Source organism: Lates calcarifer, linkage group LG7_2, assembly GCF_001640805.2.
Source record: "Lates calcarifer isolate ASB-BC8 linkage group LG7_2, TLL_Latcal_v3, whole genome shotgun sequence".
In the NCBI taxonomy this organism is placed as follows: domain Eukaryota; kingdom Metazoa; phylum Chordata; class Actinopteri; family Centropomidae; genus Lates; species Lates calcarifer.
Genome location: NC_066854.1, coordinates 12,997,505 through 13,021,843, shown reverse-complemented (window position 1 = coordinate 13,021,843; position 24,339 = coordinate 12,997,505). Strand labels below are relative to the sequence as shown.

General features: G+C 38.6%; 1 protein-coding gene and 1 long non-coding RNA gene across 10 annotated transcripts in view; one reads left to right on the top strand and one right to left on the bottom strand.

Annotated features, from left to right (window-relative positions):
* The window catches only part of pnpla4 (patatin-like phospholipase domain containing 4), a 79,224-nt gene that overhangs the window by 27,335 nt on the left and 27,550 nt on the right, over positions 1-24,339 (top strand). The window lies entirely within an intron of this gene.
* Positions 6,198-24,339, bottom strand: part of LOC108902564 (uncharacterized) — a 34,258-nt gene continuing 16,116 nt past the window's right edge. For 2 of the 8 annotated variants that reach the window (XR_007809017.1, XR_007809018.1), the window contains 3 exons: positions 15,366-15,443; positions 7,041-7,102; positions 6,198-6,746 (listed from right to left, as the gene is read on the bottom strand). This is a non-coding gene — a long non-coding RNA (uncharacterized LOC108902564). Of the gene's footprint in view, positions 6,747-7,040; positions 7,103-7,463; positions 7,542-8,461; positions 8,648-10,446; positions 10,631-11,140; positions 11,359-15,365; positions 15,444-15,792; positions 15,979-22,926; positions 23,113-24,339 lie in introns of those variants that run through there. The other 6 variants (XR_001964104.2, XR_007809015.1, XR_007809019.1 and 3 more) reach the window with 6 other exon arrangements.

Here is a 24,339-nt window from a genome sequence, read left to right as displayed (position 1 = left end):
TTTACATATTACACTCCTGACTAGACTGACAGTGTGTGACACTTGACTGTTACATTGAGTGACTCCTGATTGTACTTTTTATTTCTGTTTTGGATTACTATTACTTCTGCATTGCTTTTATATGACAAAGTAGTTCTAAATTTGCATTTAACTTTTACAAATTACATCTAGTAACAGATTACTTTGACTTGCATGTCACTTGTTATTTCAAACTGTGCAATATCAGTACTTAATTCCAACTATCACTGTGTACACAGTCTTGTAGATATAATGCTGTTTTCTATTGTTGTGACCGATAAAGGATTACGTTACTCAAATAAATAGGTCTAAAGAATATTTTGACATTGTGTTTAATATTGTATCAAAGTGAATAATATTAGCCAGAGGTTAGGGTGTAAAACCTCAATTTTACATTTTGTTTGGCATTTCAAGATCATTTTTAAGATATAAACTTAAAAAAACAGTGAAAAGTTTTTCACGGCTTACTCTGCTGTGACATTTTTAGCCTCAATTGACAGCTAAGCTAACAAATCCTTTTCCTCTGGGGGGTCTCTGGTCGTCTTTGACAAACTGCTGCACAACGGCAATCCCCAAACTGGTATTTTCACCTGTACCATGCCCACTGCAGAAGAGGTAATGTGTGGGTGGCAGTGATGAAGAACAATGAGCCAGTCACGTACCATTACGATGAGTTCAAAAAGGGCTTGCTGGATCGGGCTTCAGGGAGTACTTCCATTTTGACACAGAGGTATTGTACACATACAGCTGCCGTCAGACCAGGCTGCTGGTCAATATGTCCACTCAACGTTTTTTGGATACTTACTGTACCTGATGTAAGAACATATAAAGGTGATAGCAAAGTTAGTCATATTGATCAGAGAATGCAAAGGTACAATACAGGTGAAGTTTAAAGGTTTACAGGTTGGTTGCTGTGGAGAGTCCAAAATACTAACAAGTATGTCAGTTGTCATAATCCTTGTATGTTTACATTGTGCATTTACTCTTATATCCATACATACATAATATATCAGTGATCATGGTTTTACTGGAACAATGAGGCTTTATGTCACAGAATCGTATTCACTTTTCAGTTATGAACTGTACACTGGGCACATATGATCATATTGGTTTAATTGTACAATGCATTTACTGGCAGTTATCGTAACATACATTTGGGTTACGTATTAGGGGTCATCATACAGTTCTTAAGTTATTGGCGATCTTCTACGTTATTTGGAAAATGCAGCTTTCGACAACAGCATTCTTTGTCTCAAAGTCTTTTTGGATATTTTATCCAATTTCATCCTGTGTCCGGAACAGAAAAAAAATATTAGGCTCACAATTTGGCAAGAGAGCCATTGTGTGATACTTTTCTTTTGACCATTTGCTGTCACAGATTTGTTTTGTTTGTACTAAATAGGAATTGTCTGAGCGGTTTTCGTCAGCTTGTCAGGACTCAAGTAGTAATTTATTTGTTTGACTACTGATTACTTGGGATAGTTCTGTTTTTGTTTGAGTAAATGTGAGAATTCCTTCCAAAATGCAGAACACATGTATTTTCTGTGTCAAAAAATAAGACAAGTATTCAAGAAAGCTCATACCCACATCAAAGTGTAATAATCAATGTGTCAGTTTTTATTGTCAGCGAAGGTGTTCAAAAATAGAGAAAATATACATTGGCTATACCACACACTATTTGTGCATAATGACTTAAGGAAATGGTGAGCTTGGTATTCCAAGTCTCCCGTGGTACATGTGAGGGGTTTTTAGTCTCTCTCTATAATGTTTATAGGGGTTCTAACCACGAGATATATTGCACTGTTTATCTGGTATGATGCTCATTTCTCGATTTTTACGTTAACCTTCCAAAGTACTTGCGTATGAGACCCAAGTGTTTTATAATGTAATGAAATTGAGTTCGATATTTAACATTTTGTGAAGAAGCACCTTTACTCGTGTCGTAAACTGTTTAGATGCTTAAAATGGGTTTATTGAAGTCTCAGATTCGCAATAGCAGTAGAGCATCTTCCTGTTAGCTAACGTATGTCGTCATTGGTCACGACGTGGCTCGAGCTGTTCAGAGAGGCGAATCAGATATGAGCCACGTTCGGATCATTAGTTCCATTTGCCAGTTGTGCGGGGGAACGTCGCCAACTCTGGAGCTGTTTTCTGTCGTTTGTGTGGCACTATTTTATTCATTGATCCGTTCACCATTTGTTTGCGGTGAAGATGTGGGTAAGTTGAGTCAGTGTTGACTTAATTCTCAGAGGAAGAGCGCACGTTAATTCTGTGGGTTTACGAGGAATTTAAAGAGACTGTAACGACAGCGCAGCTGTCAACAAAGCCAGGGAGACTGGTCACGTGTTCTCTGGATTCTTAATCTGTAATATGAGTTGCAAGGACACGGGAAATATGTGATGATTTTTCAGATACTTGGATTACAGTCAACATGGGGGTCACATGTTTGAAAATGAGCTGTGAGTCACTGTGAATGATGATTTGTGTGGAACGCTCTGGCTGTATATGTTTAGTATGAAGTTCATGGTAACAGTATTTCAGCCTCAGTGGAAATGTGAACCTGGATGAAATAGAGAGATTCTATAAAGTGGTACACATTCATGTTTCCCATTACTAATACTGTATGTTTTGGTTTGATATAGTAGTAGTGTCATTTAATATAGTAGTCTAGTCAGTTCTGCTGTTGCCTAATATAATAGTAGTGTCGTCTAATAGTCTCACGTCCTCTACTGTCTTGCATCTCTCTGCCAGTGTGTTCCACAAAGTTTGCTGTGCTTTATTATCAACTGTAAAGCTCTGACTCACCTTTGTGCACTGTACTACATTTACAACAGCCTGTCGCATTATATTGTCTTTCAGGACAATAATACTTACACCCCCATGTAAAGGATTATTGAAATTGGTAATATGTAACAGTAATGATGGTAATTTTTGCTGCTTGACTGTGAGAAAGAAAAATAACAAAATAAAAAGTTGAAAATGCAGTGCATAAAAAAACACCACATACGTCAGCCTCTTCTACATATGTTCTTTTTTTGGTGGGGGTTGGGGCTGTTAGTATTTAGACAAACCCTGTCCTGCAGAGTTAGGCTGTCTTTGCTGTTATCTACGTATGGGGCTAGTACTTAGGTAGATAGCAGTTCAGAGATGTAGCTTTAATTACCCTGGGTAAAAGGTATCCACCGTTCATAGTACAGCTGAAGTGGGATGGTACACCTGATGTCATGAAGTTACTCTGATAACTTAGTACTTTTGCTTAGTGGTACACGTGTCTGCTCTGTATTTATAATAGTAATTATGGCTGTTTAATCGTGTCAGAAAATAGTAGCAGTTATAGTAATACATAAGAATTGTTAATGGTTGTGAGGTAATTTTCTGTCTGAGGAGTGAAGTATAATTTAAAATACCATATGTTAAAACTGTGCTTTCAAAAACGTACATGATTCCATGTGATTGTCATATGTGACATTGTGTTTTCATGGTTAAAGTGTTGATGAACAGGTCACAGTGTATTGATCATTGTGTTTTATCTCTTTATGTCTTCCAGTTCACGTCCACGATCAGAGAGTCTTTGAACAATGAAGGAATTGTTTAGAGCAGGACAGAGGCCTCCAGGTAATTCACAAACAGCTTCATCACCTGTCCAACACAGAGCACTGGCATTAAATTATATATCATGTTGGTTATCTGTCTGTCATTTTGTTTGCATCTCTTGACCAAGTTTAGTAAAAATTTATCTTACGTTGGAGAAACAAACATTTCCATCCACTGCTGTTGTGTGAATATGAGGAGCTTCTTCTGTGTAGAAAACAACTGATGAATCCAGAACAAGAAGAATTTAGTGTCTTTTACTTCTGTCTCTACCTGTACAGTTTGAGTGTTCAACACCCAGAAACACTTTATTTTGATGTGTTAAAAGTTACATCTATATATTAATGCGTGTTGTGTTTTTCTCCACAGAATTCAAACTGCAACCATTAAATGACAGAGAGAAGAGACAGACATGAAGATGTTTCCAGAAGGTCAGTGTTTATTCTTTTTAGTCTGACAGAAATATAAAAGTGTAGAATAGAAGAGAAAGCCTAAATTGAAAGTCTTTAAATTTCAAGTGTAAAAGTCATGCAGAAGAGATTGTGTCAAAATACATTGATTCAATAGGATGCTAGTTGTCAGTGTGCGGTTTCACTGGATATGCTAAGAGAGAATCTTATTTTCTGAGGATTTTCATGTGACTAAGTTGAAATGGCATTAGTGTGTTACAGAGAATTTAAAAGTTTATATTTGTCAAAGTAGGTGTAAGAATTACTGGATTATTGTAATGTTTTGTTTTCGGGCCTCTCGTGCTTGCAGTTAAAGTCTACAAATGGTTGAGGATGCTAACAGGCTTTATGAGCATTCAGATGTGGTGGTTAACTACAAAATTCATTAGTGTCAGAGAATATAGTTGTGTTTATCTTTTTTTAATTTCCGTTGTTGATTTGTCTGTGTTTCATAATGCTGTACGTATAGGTCTGTGAAACGCTATCATGTAATGCCAGGGAGTCAAGAGTGCTTGGAGAGGTGTTCACGGAATTTGTAAATGAAAGGTGATTTTTAAGTGTCTGAGGTCATCGGTATTGTTATTTAATATCTGTGGTACATACATCTTTATGTAGAAGAGAAATGAGACAGGATTGTTTCTTTTGCACTTATTTACTTGCGTTGTTGAGTACCTGCAGCATTTATGTCAGTGTAAAAGCGTCTCAAGAGAATGTGAAGCGGAAAGTTTAAACATGGCACAATGTCTTTTCTCCAGCAGAGAGGTGCAGATGTACTGCTTGTTGTTTTGCAGTGACAACAGATAATCATGTAGTGTAACTTTTCAATTAATCAACCATTCTTATGCGAAGATAGGTGTTTTTTTGTTATGTGATGTGTTGGCGAAAGAGGACAAGAGCAGGAGTGAGTTTATCTAATCTGTGTTGTTTTCTTTCATGTAGTCCAGGTGCAGTAAAAGAACAGAAGGAATGCCTTTTGTAAATGAGACAAACTGAAATCAACAGTGCTGCGTTTTGGGGAATTTATTTATATGGTAAGAGTGGTAAGTAGGCGATGTCAAAGGACAAAAGTTTTGACATGTTTCATTTTACAGTATTTGAGAAAAATATGCAGTTAAATGTTTAGTTTCAGTTGTGTTGTTGAATTGCCAGTAGTGTACTGATCATTTGTCTTTGTATGTTTCCTGCAGGTGTGTCCGTGATCAGAGAGAGTGTTTGTGCAACGGAGAAGGTGTTTGAGAGGCGTGCACGTAATTTACATCAAGTGTGCAAGAGAGAGTACTGACATTGCTTATGTTTAGTATTAATTGGATTAAAAGTAATAGTATAAGTTTTGTATGTGTTTTGAAATTGATATTACAAAAGTGATCTTGGAGAAATGTCCAATGTTGTCTAGTTAATAAAATTAAAGACAGTGTGTAAATATTGTCACAGTGTTTTGTTTAATCAATGTTATTTAGTATAATTTTTGTTTCATGTGTATTTGTTTGCGTTAGTCAAAGTATGTGGGTTTTTTTATATGTATGGTCTGTTGTTATTGTATTGTGGCTACTGTCTTGTTGCAAGTGTCTTATGTTCATGTGTTGTTTGTCTGAACTGTGTTCCTTCTACTGTCTTGTTGCAAGTGTCTTATGTTCATGTGTTCTTCCCAACTGTTTTAATGTGTTGTTTGTGTGAACTGTGTTCCTTCTAATGTCTTGTTCCTCTCAACTGTCTTAATTGTGTTATGTTCATGTGTTCTTCGCAAGTGTTTTAATGTGTTGTCTGTACTGTATTGTTGCAAGTGTGATCTTACCAAGTGTTTTAATGCGTTGTTCTTCTGAACTGTCTTATGTTCATGTGATCTTCCCAACTGTTTTAATGTGTTGTTTGTGTGAACTGTGTTAATTGTGTTCCTTCTAATGTTTTGTTGCAAGTGTGATCTTCCCAACTGTTTTAATGCGTTGTTCCTCTCAACTGTCTTAATTGTGTTGGTTTGAAGTGCATCAATAAAATAATTTTTTCATGGTTGGACTTGCAATGTGGTCCGAGTTCCACTCACTCAACGAGCTGGGTGGTGACGGGTGGGTTCAGGGTAAAAAATTTTTTGATATGCAAATTAGTGAATAAATTAATATCATTTGCATAAAAAGGGGTGTGGTGTTATTCAATGCATTTTTTGTATAGAAAACAAGAGAAATTTTGGAGGAAAAATTTTATTCTTAAGTGTTACATTGAAAAAAGAAAAATGTCAAAAATTTGAATGGAAAAATTAAAAAAATGTCAATGGGAAAAAAAACAGAAAAAAAAAAATAAAAAAAAATGGGGCGCCCATATAGGCTCATGTGCCCCAGCTAAGTGTTTATTGCATGTTATTCCCATGCTCATCTACACTGTCCTATCTGAGTAAAGGGCTGGGCCAAAGGGTGTCCCATCCCTTTACTCTCATTCCTCTGCTATCTCTTCCTAACAGGAAACACAATACACACACACAATTTATTGTCACACAATAAAAAGACATACAAAACAGTGAACAAATGTCAGTAAAACATGGAAAACTGTCAAAAACACTCAAGGCATGAACAACATTCAAAAATGTCATAATACAGTAAACCATAACAAACAATCATAAACAGTTAAAAATACTCAATGTCACAGTAGAGTTGAGTCGTGTTGATTTCAGTGGGAGGAGGGTCGGACACAGAAGTGATTCTGGATGAAAGAAAACAACAGTATTTAGATGGTCAGACTGACAACATGATACTAAGACAACTACTGCTGAGCTTGGACACTTAAAGATCACCTTTGGCAGTAAATTTTGAGGCTATACAAACAAATGCAAACACTAAAAGAAAAGGAAAAGGGACTGCGAGTTGTAATCTTACCTAAAAAAAACTAAAACTACACTATATGACACCAGATTATATATTCTCTTACACTAATAAATTTTGAAGTTTCTATTCTGTTCTAAATGACAGGGTCAGACTACAAAGAATAAACACTGACCTTCTGGAAACATCTTCATGTCGGTCTCTTCTCTCTGTGATTTAATGGTTGAAGTTTGAATTCTGTGGAGAAAAACACAATAAACATTCATATAAAGATGTAACTTTTAACACATCAACATAAACTCTACAGATAGAGACAGAAGTAAAAGACACGAAATTCTTCTTGTTCTGCATTCATCAGTTACATTTGTTTTCTACACAAACACAGAAGAAGCTGCTCTGACTGGAGAAGTGACTCCACCAGCTGCTCGTATTCACACAACAGCACTGGATGGAAATGTTTGTTTCTCCATCGTAAGATAAATTTTTACTAAACTTGGTCAAGAGATGCAGACAAAATGAGAGACAGATAACCAAGATGATATATAATTTAATGGCAGTGCTCTGTGTTGGACAGGTGATGAAGCTGTTTGTGAATTACCTGGAGGCCTCTGTCCTGGTCTAAACAATTCCTTCATCATCCAAAGATTCTCTGATCGTGGACATGAAGTGGAGACACCTGGAGGAAATAAAGAGAGAAACATACAAAGCACAATGATCAATACACTGTGACCTGTTCATCAACACTTTAACCATGAAAACACAGAAAAATATTCAACATTACAGCTGAACCACAACATTTTCTACTACAATTGTAGTACAAAGGTGAGTCAGACCTTTACAGTTGATAATGAAGCACAGTAAGCTTTGTAGAACACACTGGCACAGAGATGCAAGACAGTAGAGGACGTGAGACTATTAGACGACACTACTATTATATTAGGCAGCAGCAGCACAACAGACTAGACTAGACTACTGGATGAGTACTATATTAAATGACACTACAACAACAGATTAGATGACACTACTATATCAGACTACTACTACAACATTAGATGAGACTACTGGATGACAGTACTATATTAGACTACTATTATATTAGACTACTTCAGCAACAACAACACCACAACAGACTAGACAAGACTACTAGATAATAGTACTATATTAAATGACAGTACTACTATGTCAAACCAAAACATGCACTATTAATGATAGGAAATATGAATGTGTACCACTTTATAGAATCATGTTAAATACTGTTAACATGAAGTTCATACTCAACATAACATTACATTCATACATATACAGCCAGAGTGTTCCAAGCAAATCGTCATTCACACAGAGTAACAGCTCATTCTCAAACATGTGACCCACGTGTTGACTGTAATCCAATTATCTGAAAAATCATCACATATTTTCCGTGTCCTTCTTCCATATTACAGATTAAGAATCCAGAGAACACGTGACCAGTCTCCCTGGCTTTGTTGACAGCTGCGCTTTTACTGCGGTGTCGTTAGAGTCTCTTTAAATTCCTCATAAACCGACAGAATTAACGTGCGCTCTTCATCTGAGAATTAAGTCAACACTGACTCAACTTACCGACATCTTCACCGTCGCTGTAGTTAACGCAGATCGAGGCAGCCGACGTCTGTCAACCCTGACGTTCCTTGATAACCCGAGTTAAATCAGAGTGTCTTAAACTCCCTTCGTAGTCCAGGCCTCTGCTTGCTTTTTAAGGTGGGAGCTGGTGTTTGTGTCCAGGCTGCAGCAGCTGAACCAGTAAACCTGGAAAACACAAGTCCAAAAAAAAAACAGTTCATCTCCAACACCTGAACAATGTAGAAGAATACAACACTGAAAACTAAACACGGCAACCAACAATCACCCTTTGACTTTTGAGGTGAATAAATTCATCATGTTACTACAATATGACTTCATTGATCTCAGAGAGAAAAGCCATTTTTATAATAATTTCAGTCACGACAAACAAATGGTGAGGGGATCAATCAATGGCTATGGATAGATTACTACCACAAAGACACACAAACGCCAACGACGCAAAAAACTAAATTGCAAAATGATCAATGCCACACTGAAAACTGCTAGACCCGCAACTAGAAGAAACGTGACGACGATAATCCACCATAAACTGACTTAAAATGACCAAGCTGGAGCTACAAACTACAAAGAAGCAGTAAAATGCTACGGTATGCTAATGGCGTGCTAGTGATGGTACAGACATGCAAACAGTTGTAGACAAACAGACTATAAACGCTTGGCAACAACGTGGCAGGGACGCATTAGCCACAGAAACACAATTACACTTTAACCCAAACAAACAAACAACATGCCAAAAACATCCTCAAACGATAAAGCTTATGTTAACGTTAATGTTAATGCTTGCTACTAACTAACCCCCAGCATTAGCATTAGCATTACCCTTACCTCGCCAAAAAACAGCTCCACAGCTGTAAATTGCTACGGTATGCTAGTACCGGTACAGAGATGCAAACACTTGTAAACACACAGACTAATAAACAATTGCCTGACCCACAGAAACACGAACCCGTGTTCGACACAAAGCTTAAGCATCCGGACCTCGGTGGCGACGTTCCCCCGCACTACTGAAGCGGAAACGGAAGCAATGATTCGAACGTGGTTCATAGCTGATTCGAAAATGCTACGGTATGCTAATGGCGTGCTAGTGATGGTACAGCGATGCAAACAGTTGTAGACAAACAGACTAATAAACGCTTGGCAACAACGTGGCAGGGACGCATTAGCCACAGAAACACAATTACACTTCAACCCAAACAAACAACATGCCAAAAACATCCTCAAACGATAAGGCTAATGCTAACGCTCTATGGTTATGTTAACGTTAACGCTTGCTAATAATGCTAACGCTAACACCCAGCATCCATCCGGACCTAGCAGTACTGCCAAACAGAGGCAATGCCACAAACGTGGTTCATATCCGTCTCTCCTCTCTGAATAGCTCCTCCCAGAAGCTTGTGACCAATGACGACATACGCTTACTTTTTTTTTCTTCTTTTTCTTAAACACTTTATTATCACATTAAAGCCACTAACAAACAAGCATTACATCATCCAAACATACAGGGAGACACAAGGAGTACATAATGAATATCACACAAAAAGCAGAGGAGAAAGGAAAAAAAACTAACCTATTAATATGAGGTATAACGCTTTCCTGAGAGACAATATAATGCGACAGGCTGTTGTAAATGTAGTACAGTGCACAAAGGTGAGTCAGAGCTTTACAGTTGATAATGAAGCACAGTAAGCTTTGTGGAACACACTGGCACAGAGATGCAAGACAGTAGAGGACGTGAGACTATTAGACAACTACAACAGTAGCAGAACTGACTAGACTACTGGATGACTACTATATTAAATGACACTACAACAACAACAGATTAGGCAACTGATGACAGTACTATTACATTAGACTAACACCTGGCATGGGTGTTAGCATTAGCATTAGTAGCAAGCGTTAATGTTAACGTTAACATAAACGTGGAGCGTTAGCATTATCGTAATGCTAACTAGCATTAGCCTCACCTCCCCGATGCCGCAGAACAGCTCCTCCCACAAGCACGTGACCAATGACGACATACACTTTCTGCCTCTTATTTTGAAACGCCGTCAAAACGGAATTCGTCTCGTCACTCTCTCCAACTTGACGCACCTTGGCTGGGGTTCGCTGCAATCCAGCCGGATATTTTGCGTCACCAGTATGTGAATTCTGTGGAGAAAAATGCAATACACATTAATATAAAGATATAGCTTTTAGCACATCAAAATAGTGTTTCTGGCTATTGAACTTCAAACTGTAGAGATAGCAAAGGACACTAAATTTACAAAGAAACCACTCAAGACTACTGGATGACAGTACTACATTAGACTACTATAGCAACAACAACAGCACAACAGACTACACAAGACTGCTGGATGACATTACTATATTAAATGACACTACTACTGTATTAGACCAAAACATGCAGTGAAAAATGACCAAGCTGGACCTACAAACTACAAGGAAGCAGTAAAATGCTACGGTATGCTAATGGCATGCTAGTGATGGTACAGACATGCAAACAGTTGGCAACAACGTGGCAGGGACGCATTAGCCACAGAAACACAAACACACTTTAATACAAACAAACAACAACACGCCAAAAACATCCTCAAACGATAAGGCTAATGCTAACGCTCTATGTTTATGCTAATGCTAACACCCGGGTGTTAGCCTCACCTCGCCGCCGCCGCAGAACAGCTCCAAAGTTTGTTTTACCATCTGACCCGTGTTCGACAAAAACAGCTCCAGAGTTTGGTTTAGCATCTCACCGGTGTTCGACAGAAAATTCAGGCATCCGGACCTAGCAGTACTGGCAAACAGAGGTAATGCTACAAACGTGATTCATATCCGTCTCTCCTCTCTGAACAGCTCCTCCCACAAACTCGTGACCAATCACGAGCCACGCTGTGACCAATGACGACATACACTTTCTGCCTCTTATTTTGAAACGCCGTCAAAACGGAAGTCGTCTCGTCACTCTCTCTAACTTGACGCAGCTTGGTGCTCCCCCCCAACATCTGTAATATAGTTTTGTGTAGATTGTAGCTCCTTCGATGCTCGATGCTCTTGGCTTGTTTATCATCTTACTGAGACGAAATACTGTTGGGAAATGTTTTTAAGCGAGAGGACAGACAGTTTGCTTTGGAGTGAAGGAGGCCTGACCAAAACGCAAGCTCCCACTAGTTGTCGGTTCTCTGGTGGATTCATGAAGGGACAGGCAGACAGTGGAGACTCTGTGTGTGAGCACGAGCCACAGCAGCTGTCTGTCCCCATCCCATGAGGGTTTTATTTCATCCTCTGCTTTAACTTCTGTCCTTTTTTCCTGACCCCCAAACTTACAGATGCGGCTGCTTCTCCTTTGCAAAAACCCTTTAAACTGCACTTTTCAAAGCCTAATATAAGTCAAATAACCTCTTTTATAAATCCACAAACTCATTCGTAAGGTTCACTCGCAGAGATAAAACATCTCACCCTTCATTTCATTGTGGTGATTGTGTCTCGGCTCTTTGGCTCTCCACAAAGGCTTCATCTGTTTAGTTTTTCTATGGCATAAATATTGATTTGAATGACAGGCGCGTGCAGCGCACACACACACTTCAAGTTGGTGAGTGTTGCCACGATTATCCTAACTTAATCTGCTCTGGCTGTTTCGTGTGTGTTGTCAGTGCCGAGGTCACAAGTCAGGTCAAGAGGGCAGAGGGTCTCCCTCTGTTGCTGTGAGAGACCTGGGGCGGATGGTGCACGCAAATCATTTTTAGTATTTGTTTTAACCTCCCAGATCAATCTGTTACAGACAGATTTTGATAACTGTGGAATTGTTAAGTACTTTTTCAAGCTTCAGTTTTGAGGATTTGCATATTCTTGCTTTTTTAAGAGCCTGTAAACAAATACACTCTCTACTGTATGTCTCTCTATGTGCTCTTTAGCTTAGCTTTGTTGTACGTGCATTCACCGTTATCAGTCTCCAAACAGAAAAACCATCATCCTGTTGCTGCTGCAGTTGCCGGGAAGCGTGACACACACCTGTTTGCTGCGGCAGATTGTCTACAGAGCGCTCCTCTGTCCGTGTGTTTGGATACGGTCAGCTGCTGTATCTCCTCCACCTCCACCTCGTCGTCGTCACCTGACTCGTCAAGCAGACACAGAACACGTTCTTATTTAATCAGGCAGTTGTTTTCCTATTGAGCCACTAAGCTGAAAGAACTCTTATTTTACTTGGCAACTGAGAACACACGCTAAAGCACACCTCTGTTGCTCTTTATTACACACTAACCTGTTTGTGCCCAGATCAGTTCTGCTGGATATTAAGCCTTATCTTTTTATCCTCTGGTGTTATTTATAACTTGGTGGTGGGACTGTACCTCTTCTGATTTATTCACATTTTTAAAATCTTTGATGAATTGTTTACTGAATAAAAATGGCCTGTAAACTTTTTCAGAACCTAAGGTGTCACTGTCAGTGTCATTTTTAAATATTTAAATTGGAGCTGTAATGATCAGTTTAATCTGCAGGTTTTCATTCATTCGTTTTGGCTGTGGGGCTTTTTATGAACAAAATGATTCAATGATTAATTGAGAAAATAATTAGCAGTAATCAATAACCATTAAATTTCACACCCACCTTCACCAAGTAACCTAACCTGGAGAAAGCCAGAGTACTCAGGGAGACTGCAGACTCCACACACAAAATACCTGGGTGAACCAGGGTTCCAACCTAGAACCATCTTGCTGCACCGCCGCGCCGCCCCAAAACAAGAAATGATTATTGACTGCTTAATTGATTTCTGTTAAATGATCACCACTACCTGCACACCATCATCTGAGCTAATATTACTTACAAAAATACATTTCTTGTGTTTTTATAAAAGCTTTTTCTCACTGTGCATCAATATCATCATCATAAAAATGCTTAAACCACCTCATCTGGCTTCTTGCAGCATGAAGCCCCTCACTCCTATCCTCCTTTCTAATTACAACTCACCTGATTATGCACAATGTGTCCAGCTACTCTGAACATGGTGTCTTTCTTTCCCTGTCACTAGTGAAACCTTGTGACTGCAGCTGTGGGTGGGAACAAAAGATCAGCAGTGACAATGAGAGGTTTGTTTTCTGCCTAAGCTTGGTGCCATATGACACCAACATTACTCGAGCTGATGCTCCTAATCAGACATCATCATGTACTGTCAGACGACCTCATGTTCCGCTCACTGATTAGCTTAGGGACAACGAGAACATTAATGCACATTTATTGTATAATGTACATAGAACTATGAGATTCCTCTTGCGCAAGTTAGGTTTTAGATTTGCTACGTTAGATTTTCTACCTCAGGTTTGTAAAAAGTTCTTTTTGGCAAGTGTTTGTCATGTTCTGACCATAAACACAGACATTTATTGTGATAATTACTGATAATTTTTAGCGAGAAAACATTTGTCACCGCTTTAAAATCAACTCTTAACATGTGAGCAAAAGCAAAAGCACAAATACATTGCTGCATTACTTTGGATTCATACCAATGAAGATGTGGTCGTTTTATTTTGTTAAATTTATTCAAATTCTTAAAATAAGGGCACGGGCTGCATAATGACATAAAAGACAGGCAAGTTGGATAATGCCACGCAAAAAAAACAATGGAAAAACAGTCACAAACACTCAAATATTGTAAAAGCACAGTAAGGCATGAAAAACAGTAATAAACACTCAAATACTGTAATAGTACACAATAATGCATGAAAAACAGTCAAAAAACATCATAGTACAGTAAGGCATAACAAACAGTGGAAAAACACCCAACAACACTTAAATAATGTCATAGTATAATAAGGCTTGGAAAACACTCAAAAACAAATGTCATAAAATACTAAGGCATGGAAAACAGTTAAAAATACTCAATGTCACAGTAAAGTGTCAAAAGTTTTGTCCTTTGAGATCAGTAGAGTCGGGTTGATTTCAGTGGAGTGTCAGTTAGACATAGAAGTGATTCTGTCTGTTGGACATGATACTACTATATAAGACAACTACTGCTGAGCTTGGACGCTTAAAGATCACCTTTGGCAGTACATTTTGAGGCTGTACAAACAAATGCAAACACTAAAAGAAAAGGGACTGCCAGTTGTAATCTTACCTGAGGCAGACAAAGTGCGATAGCCCCAGCTTTGGTTTACAGGTTCTGTGAACACTTGTCCAAGCGCTCTAGACTCTGTGGCGTAACGGGATAACCGTCGATACGCGACGTCAGAAGCTGTTCTTGTGAAACTGACGGCACTGGTGGCGTCTCTGAGACCTGTACGTAGGGCGTTATGAAACAGAGAAAAATCAACAGCTGAAATTTGACAAAAAATAATTAATAAGACACAAGAAGACTAAACTACACTATATGAGACCAGATAGACACAATTATATTCTCTTAGACTAATAAATTTTGAAGTTTCTATTCTGTTCTAAAGTTTTATATTTGTGTCAAACTGCACCTGAGATAATGACAGAGTCAGACTAAAAAATAAACACTGACCTTCTGGAAACATCTTCATGTCTGTCTCTTCTCTCTGTGATTTAATGCTTCAAGTTGGAATTCTGTGGAGAAAAACACAACAAACATTCATATAAAGATGTAACTTTGAACACATCAACATAAACTGTGCAGATACAGACAGAATTAAAAGACACTAAATTCTTCTTGTTCTGGATTCATCAGTTACATTTGTTTTCTACACAAACACAGAAGAAGCTCCTCATATTCACACAACAGCAGTGGATGGAAATGTTTGTTTCTCCAACGTAAGATAAATTTTAACTACATTTGGTCAAGAGATGCAGACAAAATGAGAGACACATAACCAACATGATATATAATTTAATGGCAGTGCTCTGTGTTGGACAGGTGATGAAGCTGTTTGTGAATTACCTGGAGGCCTCTGTCCTGGTCTAAACAATTCCTTCATTGTTCAAAGATTCTCTGATCGTGGACATGAAGTGGAGACACCTGGAGGACATACAGAGAGAAACATACAAAGCACAATGATCACTACACTGTGACCTGTTCATCAACACTTTAACCATGAAAACACAGAAAAGTATTCAACATTACAGCTGAACCACAACATTTTCCAAACATTAGAGGAGTGTCTCAAAAAATGAGGTGTCACATATGACAAGAAAAAGCATTACATCTTTGAGAATCAATCACAATAACTATTTGTCGAATCATGTACATTACTGTGAGCTTTAAAAACTTTCATTTAAGTACATTTTTGAAAGCAAGGTTTTAACTTCTGGTATTTTTAATTATACTTCAGTCCACAGAGAATTAAGTCAACACTGACTCAACTTACTGATATCTTAACCATCGCTGTAGTTAACGCAGATCGAGGCAGCCGACGTCTGTCAACCCCGACGTTCCTTGATAACCCGAGTTAAACCAGAGTGTCTTAAACTCCCTTCGTAGTCCAGGCCTCTGTTTGCTTTTTAAGGTGGGAGCTGGTGTTTGTGTCCAGACTGCAGCAGCTGAACCAGTAAACCTGGAAAACACAAGTACAACCAACAATCACACTTTGACTTTTGAGGTGACTAAATTAATCATGCTACTACAATATGACTTCATTGATCTCAGAGAGAAAAGCCATTTTTAAAATCGTTTTTATAATAATTTCAGTCACGACAAACAAATGGTGAGGGGATCAATCAATGGCTATGGATAGATTACTACCACAAAGCTACAGAGACACACAAACGCCAAAGAGGCAAAAAACTAAATTGCAAAATGATCAATGCCACACTGAAAACTGCTAAACCCGCAACTAGAAGAAACGTGACGACGATAATCCACCATAAACTGACTTACAATGACCAAGCTGGAGCTACAAACTACAAAGAAGCAGTAAAATGCTACAGTATGCTAATGGCGTGCTAGTGATGGTACAGCGATGCAAACAGTTGTAGACAAACAGACTAATAAACGGTTGGCAACAACGTGGCAGGGACGCATTAGCCACAGAAACACAATTACACTTCAACCCAAACAAACAAAGACATAGCAAAAAAGGAACATCGTCAAAAACATCCTCAAATGATAAGGCTAATGCTAACGCTCTGTTTATGCTAACGTTAATGTTAACGCTTGCTACTAATGCTAATTGCCTCGGCTCCGCCGCCGCAGGTGTGCTCAGCGTTCAATCTTACCCGTGTTCGACAAAAACAGCTCCAGACTTTGTTTTAGCATCTCACCTGTGTTCGACAAAAACAGCTCCACAGTTTGTTTTAGCATCTCACCCGTGTTCGACAAAAACAGCTCCACAGTTTGGCTTGCTACTAATGCTAATGCCAACACCCACGCCACGTGTTAGCATGGTAATGCTAACACCTGGGTGTTAGCTAACACCCAGGTGTTAACATTAGCATTAGCCTCACCTCGCCGCCGCCGCAGAACAGCTCCACAAAAAACAACTCCACAGTTTCTTTTAGCATCTGACCTGTGTTCGAAAAAACAACTCCAGAGCTTGTTTTAGCATCTCACCCGTGTTCGACCAAAACAGCTCCAGAGCTTGTTTTAGCATCTCACCCGTGTTCGACAAAGAGTTTAGGCATCCGGACCTAGCAGTACTGGCAAACAGAGGCAATGCTACAAACGTGGTTCATATCCGTCTCTCCTCTCTGAACAGCTCCTCCCAGAAACTCGTGACCAGTGACGAGCCACGCCGTAACCAATGACGACATACGCTTTCTTTCTTTTTTTTCTTTTTCTTTTTTTAACACTTTATTATCACATTAAAGACACTAACAAACAAACATGACATCATCCAAACATACAGGGAGACACAAGGAGTACATAATGAATATCACACAAAAAGCAGAGGAGAAAGGAAAAAAAATTACCTATTGATATGACGTATAATACTTTCCAAAAGATTGGATGTCTTGAAAGCTTTCTTATTCTTACTAATTTTACCTATAGCGTCATTAAAAGATTTGCACTCCATATAAAACAAAGATACATTTGGCTTGGCCTGGAGAAATCTAGCCTTATGGATGTGAAATTTACCCAAGAGACACAGCAATTTGATTACATTTTTAACTTCCTCATTGTTACAGTCAACATTTAAGAATAAGACCATATTTTCAGTAAAAGTGACCAAAACTTTATGATATTCCCAAATCAATAAAGATAATAGAGTCCAGAAGTTAGTAGAATAGGCACATCCATAAAACACATGACATAAAGACTCAATCTCTTTTTTGCAGAAGGAACATAAAGGGGACACATCAGGTCTAAATCTGTTAATGAATTCATTACGGGGATAATATCTATGTAAGATTTTAATATGTATTTCTTTAACTTTATTGGAGACAAAAAAATCTATTAAATTCAGTCCAGATGTTGTTACTGATTTCAGGAAACATCACTCTCCAACGATGAAATGAGTTTGGATACTGACTATGAACAAAAGTACAAACTGACCTAATATGAGCACTGTTACATGAACGTTCCTCAAGAACCTTTCCACCCAGCCACAGAGCAGGACTCATTCCTGAGAGAGGTGTGTACAGAACAGGCGCTCTAATAAGAGACAACAAACTAGTGGGTATACTTTTGAGTACTCTGGAGTGCAAAGAGCGAGATAAGTCTAATCCTTTTCGTTGGGTGAATTCTTCATATGCAGCTAGGTCCCCCTTATCATTCACAAGATCAAAAACAAACATAACCCCCTGATCGTACCAATCTTTAAAAAATAAGATCTTATTCTTGTAAACAATATGTTGATTATTGCATAAGATACATGTGTGAGGAGAAAAGTTGTGTTTGAAAGCAATTTCCCATGTGTCCAGGGCTTGCTTATGGAAGTTGGCAAGCTTAACAGGCAATTCACTTGAGGTAAAGTAAATTAACCACCACATTTATTAAACAAAAAATTGGGAATAAAAAACCATGGCGCATTAGTATGTGCTAGACAATGTTTTATCCAGTTGAGTTTGAATATACTGTTGATAGTTTGGAAGTCTAACACATTAACACCACCCTCTGAATAGTGTCTGATAATTGTCTTCCTCTTTATATTCTCATTTTTGTGTTTCCAAATAAATGTAAATAAGAGTGAATCAATAGCTGCACAGGTTTTGCGATCTACATATAAAGATAAAGCTGGGTACGCTAATCTAGATAAACCTTCTGCCTTAGAAAGTAAAATTCGAGTAAGGTCTCTCTGTAACCAGCAGTTGAAGATAGATTTAGACTTTTCAATTTTTGGCAGAACGTTTTGAGAGATCCTCTCACTAATAGATTTGCTTATTGTGATACCCAGGGACTTGAAGTTCATTTTGGAGAAACAGACAGGTGTCATCAGCCAGCTGACTAATGGTTAGAACATTGTCACCTATCTTAATACCCTCTATATTCACACAGTTAACAATGAACAGATTAAGAAGTTCAGCAGCTACCAAAAATAAGAAAGGTGAAATTGGACACCTTTTGTCTTATCCCACGGTTTATATGAAAGCGAGGAGAAGTACCATGTGCCAGGGATACACAGCTATTAATATTGGTATAGAGTGTACTTATGATGTTCCTGAAGTTTTCTTTGAACCCAAAATATTGCAAAGCCTCAAAAATAAACGAGTGTTCCAGAGTATCAAAAGCTTTGTAAAAGTCCAAAAACTAAATCAGTGACTTTTGATCAAACAGGTCTCTATAATCTAAAATATCTAGGACAAGCCGAATATTATTAGCAATGTGCCGACCTTTCATAAAACCTGACTGTGTTACAGAAATAATTTCCTCTAAGCAAAATTTTTATCTATTGGCGTACAGTGCTGCAAGGATTTTGTAGTCTGAATTTAGCAACGTTATAAGACGCCAATTATCCAGATAAAGAAGATCTTTACCAGGTTTAGGGATTAGTGATATTAAACCTTGCTTCATAGAAACAGTCAGTTCCTTATTTCTGGCACAATCCACAAACACTCCCAACAACAAATGTTTTATTAAATCATCCCAAAAAGTTACATAAAATTCATAAGGCAATCCATCTGGACCAGGACTTTTATTAGCTGGCATTTTTGTAATAGTCTTCTTCGATTCTTCTAGCGTAATTGGACTTTCACAAAGCTCGTAATTCTCCCTGGAAGTTTTAGGAATGAATGGGGATACTTTATCAAAAAAGACACTACAAGCCTGAGGGTTAAATGAGGAAGAGTATAACTTTTGATAAAAGTTAAGAGATAAAAGAAGAGATTTCTTTATCATTTTCAGAGAGACTGTTATCGATATATAAGGCAGATATTTTTCTGGCCTCACCACCTTTTTTCTCCACATTAAAAAAGAAGGAGGAGTTCTTTTCTCCACGTTCCAACCATCTGGCCCGAGACCTTATGAATGCTCCCTTTGCTTTTGTCTGGAATAAAAGGTCTAATTTTTCCCTTAATGAGTGCAAACGCACTTTATCTTCATTACTTGGAACAGGTATATTTAATAAATCATTCAACTCTTTTAAATTATTAGCATAAGCCTTATTTTGATCTCTTAATTGCTGCTTTCCAAAACGTATTGAAAAACTTTGACATTTAAATTTGAGTAGCTCCCATTTTAGCGTAGGTGTAATTTCAGACATTGAGTTGAATTTAGTGATAATTTGTTTAATACCCAAACAATAAGCTGATTGTTGTAGAAAGGAAGAGTTTAACTTCCAGTATCCAGGTTTGTTGTGGTGAGCAGAACTTAAATTTGATAAATAAATATCTATTCCAGCATGATCAGTTAAATCAAATATAAACAGGGTTAAAATGATCTTGATTACCTCTATCTGTACATAAGTTTGGAGCCTCATTAAAGTCACCGCCAACAATCACAGATGCTGAGGAAAATTTGTTCATTTCTTGGAGAATTTTGTCAGACAAAAACTTAAGGAGTGTGATGTTAGAATTCCCAGCATTACCAAAATAAATATATTATCTCCACATTGAATTACTAACAGAATCCATCTGAAACCTCTGTATATATGATCTCACCATTAAATTTAACATGGAGTAAAACTAAAACACCTCCTGAGAAATTAGTACCATGAGAAAAAATAACTTTCCCTCCCCACTGATTGCGCCAAAATGCTTCATCTTTTGAAGTGGAATGAGTCTCCTGAAAAAAATAGACATCCTTATTTTGATGACTACAAAATAAAAATAAAGCTTTTCTTTTAGTTAAATTTCATACATTTAGAGATAAACATGATAAATGAATATCAAACATGTGTACACAAAACACAGAATAACAAAAACTACTTAAACAGTATTAGTAGTAGTTACAGAATACAAGTTGAGAAATGTTCAAAACTTGAATTCACAAACAGTATCCCAACAAGTTCAGGACAGGAGCTATCCTCTCAGCTGCCAAAGGCTACATCAAAATCTAATTTTCCACAATTACATGAGTCTACCTACTCAGGAAAATACTTCATGTCAAGTCCTCTGCAGATATCTTCTTACCAGCAGTGATAGCAAAAAGGCCTCCTCGCCTCTTCTACCAGCGGCCACATCTTCGCTCTTGCATCCCTCACCTGCTGAGTTAAGTCCTCCGATATCTTCACGTTCTTCTGCTTGAGGACCTGAGAGGTTTTAGCGTCCGCCCAGACTTGGTCACGGTGTGCCCGGTGTGAAAAGCGGACTATAGTGCGGCGTGGTGGATGCTGAAGTATGCATCCATGTCGTTCACTCTGTCCATCAGCTTCTTATTTTCAGCGGTCAGGGTTTTAATCTGGAGCTCCAGGGGATCCACTCTGGATGCCAACTCTCTATCCTCTTGACATTATTCTCAATGGACTTCTCTATGGATTCCAGTTTCTCCCTGAAACTGAGCTGCGTCTCAATGAGCTTGTTAATAGCCGCCAGCAGGACAGCGTTGGAGGGCTCCGGCTCACAGCGGGCTGATTTTTTTCTGTGGGCTCGCGCTTGGAGAGTCATCAAAATCCGCAAGTTGTTGTTTGGCATATGAATGGCACCGTTTTAAACTCTCCGCTGCCACATCCATTGTCATTTCCATACCCTCTCCTGTAGTCGACATATCAGCAGAACCAGTTGTTTGGTAGTTTGGCGGTTGGAGTTGGTCTACGGATGGATGGAATGCCAGACTAGCAAGCAGAATGCCAATTTCGTTAGCTAGTTACGGTGGGAGTCCAACAGAAAAAGTGACGAAAAACAAAGCAAAAATGGGTCAAAGTTTCAACTGCGTTTCCCCCAAGCGATACTCAAACGTGAGAAGAACTATTTACATGTTATTTTCCGTTAAGACAAGCAAAGTCAAGCTTTGAACGAGAAAAAGCTTCTACAGCACAAGACAAAACTTCTTACAGTGGCGCCATCTTGCGCGCGACCTGACATACATTTTCTTCCCCTTATTTTGAAACGCCGTCAAAACGGAAGTCTCGTCACTGTCTCTAACTTGACGCAGCTTGGCTGGGTCGCGCGCCTATCCATCTTTTTAGTGTTTTTCTTTTCTGGGTCTGGTTACAAAGCTGAACGTGCGGCTCCGGCTTGAAAAAATAAGGAGCTCTGTTAGCGTGTCTATTGAAACCACAACTACTCGGTGCAGCACTGTGACAGTTAGCACCCTGCTAGCATCCTATTCAGTAAATGTGTTTTTAAATGATTTCATACTTAATTTATATAACTATTTATATAAAAAGCTAATTTTTGAAGGTTGGTTTTATACTTGATATTTAAAGGCTTTCAATTTATCAATTTATTAAAGGGTTTCTATTCTGTTCTAAAGCTTTATATTTTGTGTCAAACTGCAGCTGAGATAATGACAGAGTCAGACTAAAAAGAATAAACACTGACCTTCTGGAAACATCTTCATGTCTGTCTCTTCTCTCTGTGATTTAATGGTTGAAGTTTGAATTCCGTGGAGAAAAATGCAATAAACATTCATATAAAGATGTAACTTTTAACACATCAACATAAACTGTACAGATAGAGCTAGAAGTAAAGGACACTAAATTTACAAAGAAACCAGACAAGACTACTGGATGACAGTACTACATTAAATAACACTACTACTATATCAAACCAAAACATGCAGTATTAATGATGGGAAATATGAATGTGAACCACTTTATATTTCATCCAGGTTCAGATTTCCACTGAGGCTGAAATACTGTTAACATGAAGTTCATACTCAACATAACAGCATTACATTCATACATATACAGTGTTCCAGGCATATCATCATTCACAGAGAGTAACAGCTCATTTTCAGACATGTGACCCACGTGTTGACTGTAATCCAAGTATCTGAAAAATCATCACATATTTTCCGTGTCCTTGCAACTCATATTACAGATTAAGAATCCAGAGAACACGTGACCAGTCTCCCTGACTTTGTTGACAGCTGCGCTTTTACATTGTGTCGTTACAGTCTCTCATAAACCCACAGAATTAACGTGCGCTCTTCATCTGAGAATTAAGTCGACACTGACTCAACTTACCGATATCTTCACCGTCGCTGTAGTTAACGCAGATCGAGGCAGCCGACGTCTGTCAACCCCGACGTTCCTTGATAACCCGAGTTAAATCAGAGTGGCTTAAACTCCCTTCGTAGTCCAGGCCTCTGCTTGCTTTTTAAGGTGGGAGCTGGTGTTTGTGTCCAGGCTGCAACAGCTGAACCAGTAAACCTGGAAAACACAAGTACAACCAACAATCACACTTTGACTTTTGAGGTGAATAAATTGATCATGCTACGGATAGATTACTACCACAAACCTACAGAGACACACAAACGGCAAAAAACTAAATTGCAAAATGATCAATGCCACACTGAAAACTGCTAGACTCACAACTAGAAGAAACGTGACGACGATAATCCACCATAAACTGACTTACAATGACCAAGCTGGAGCTACAAACTACAAAGAAGCAGTAAAATGCTACGTTATGCTAATGGTATGCTAGTAATGGTACAGAGATACGAACAGACTAAAAACAGTTGGCAACAACGTGGCAGGGACGCATTAGCCACAGAAACACAATTACACTTCAACCCAAACAAACAAAAACGATGCCAAGAAGGAAACCCTGCCAAAAAACATCGTTAAATGATAAGGCTAATGCTAACGCTCCACGTTTATGCTAACGTTAACATTAACGCTTGCTACTAATGCTAATTGCCTCACCTCCTCCGCCGCAGGTGTGCTCAGCGTTCAATCTTACCCGTGTTCGACAAAACAGCTCCAGAGCTTGTTTTAGCATCTCACCTGTGTTCGACAAAAAGTTTAGGCATCCGGACCTAGCAGTACTGGCAAACAGAGGCAATGCCACAAACGTGGTTCATATCCGTCTCCTCTCTGAACAGCTCCTCCCAGAAACTCGTGACCAATGACGAGCCACGCTGTAACCAATGACGACATACACTTTCTGCCTCTTATTTTGAAACGCCGTCAAAACGGAAGTCGTTTCGTCACTCTCTCTAACTTGACGCAGCTTGGCTGGGTCACGCTGTTGTGAGCACGAGCCACAGCAGCTGTCTGTCCCCTTCCCATGAGGGTTTTATTTCATCTTCTGCTTTAACTTCTGTCCTTTTTTCCTGACCCCCAAACTTACAGATCCGGCTGCTTCTCCTTTGCAAAAACCCTTTAAACTGCACTTTTCAAAGCCTAATATAAGTCAAATAACCTCTTTTATAAATCCACAAACTCATTCATAAGGTTCACTCGCAGAGATAAAAAAAAATCTCACCCTTCATTTCATTGTGGTGAAGGCTTCATCTGTTTAGTTTTTCCATGGCATAAATATTGTTTTGAATGACAGGCGCGTGCAGCGCGCGCACACTTCGAGTTGAGTGTTGCCACGTTGCCGCGCTCCTCTGTCCGTGTGTTTGGATACGGTCAGCTGCTGTATCTCCT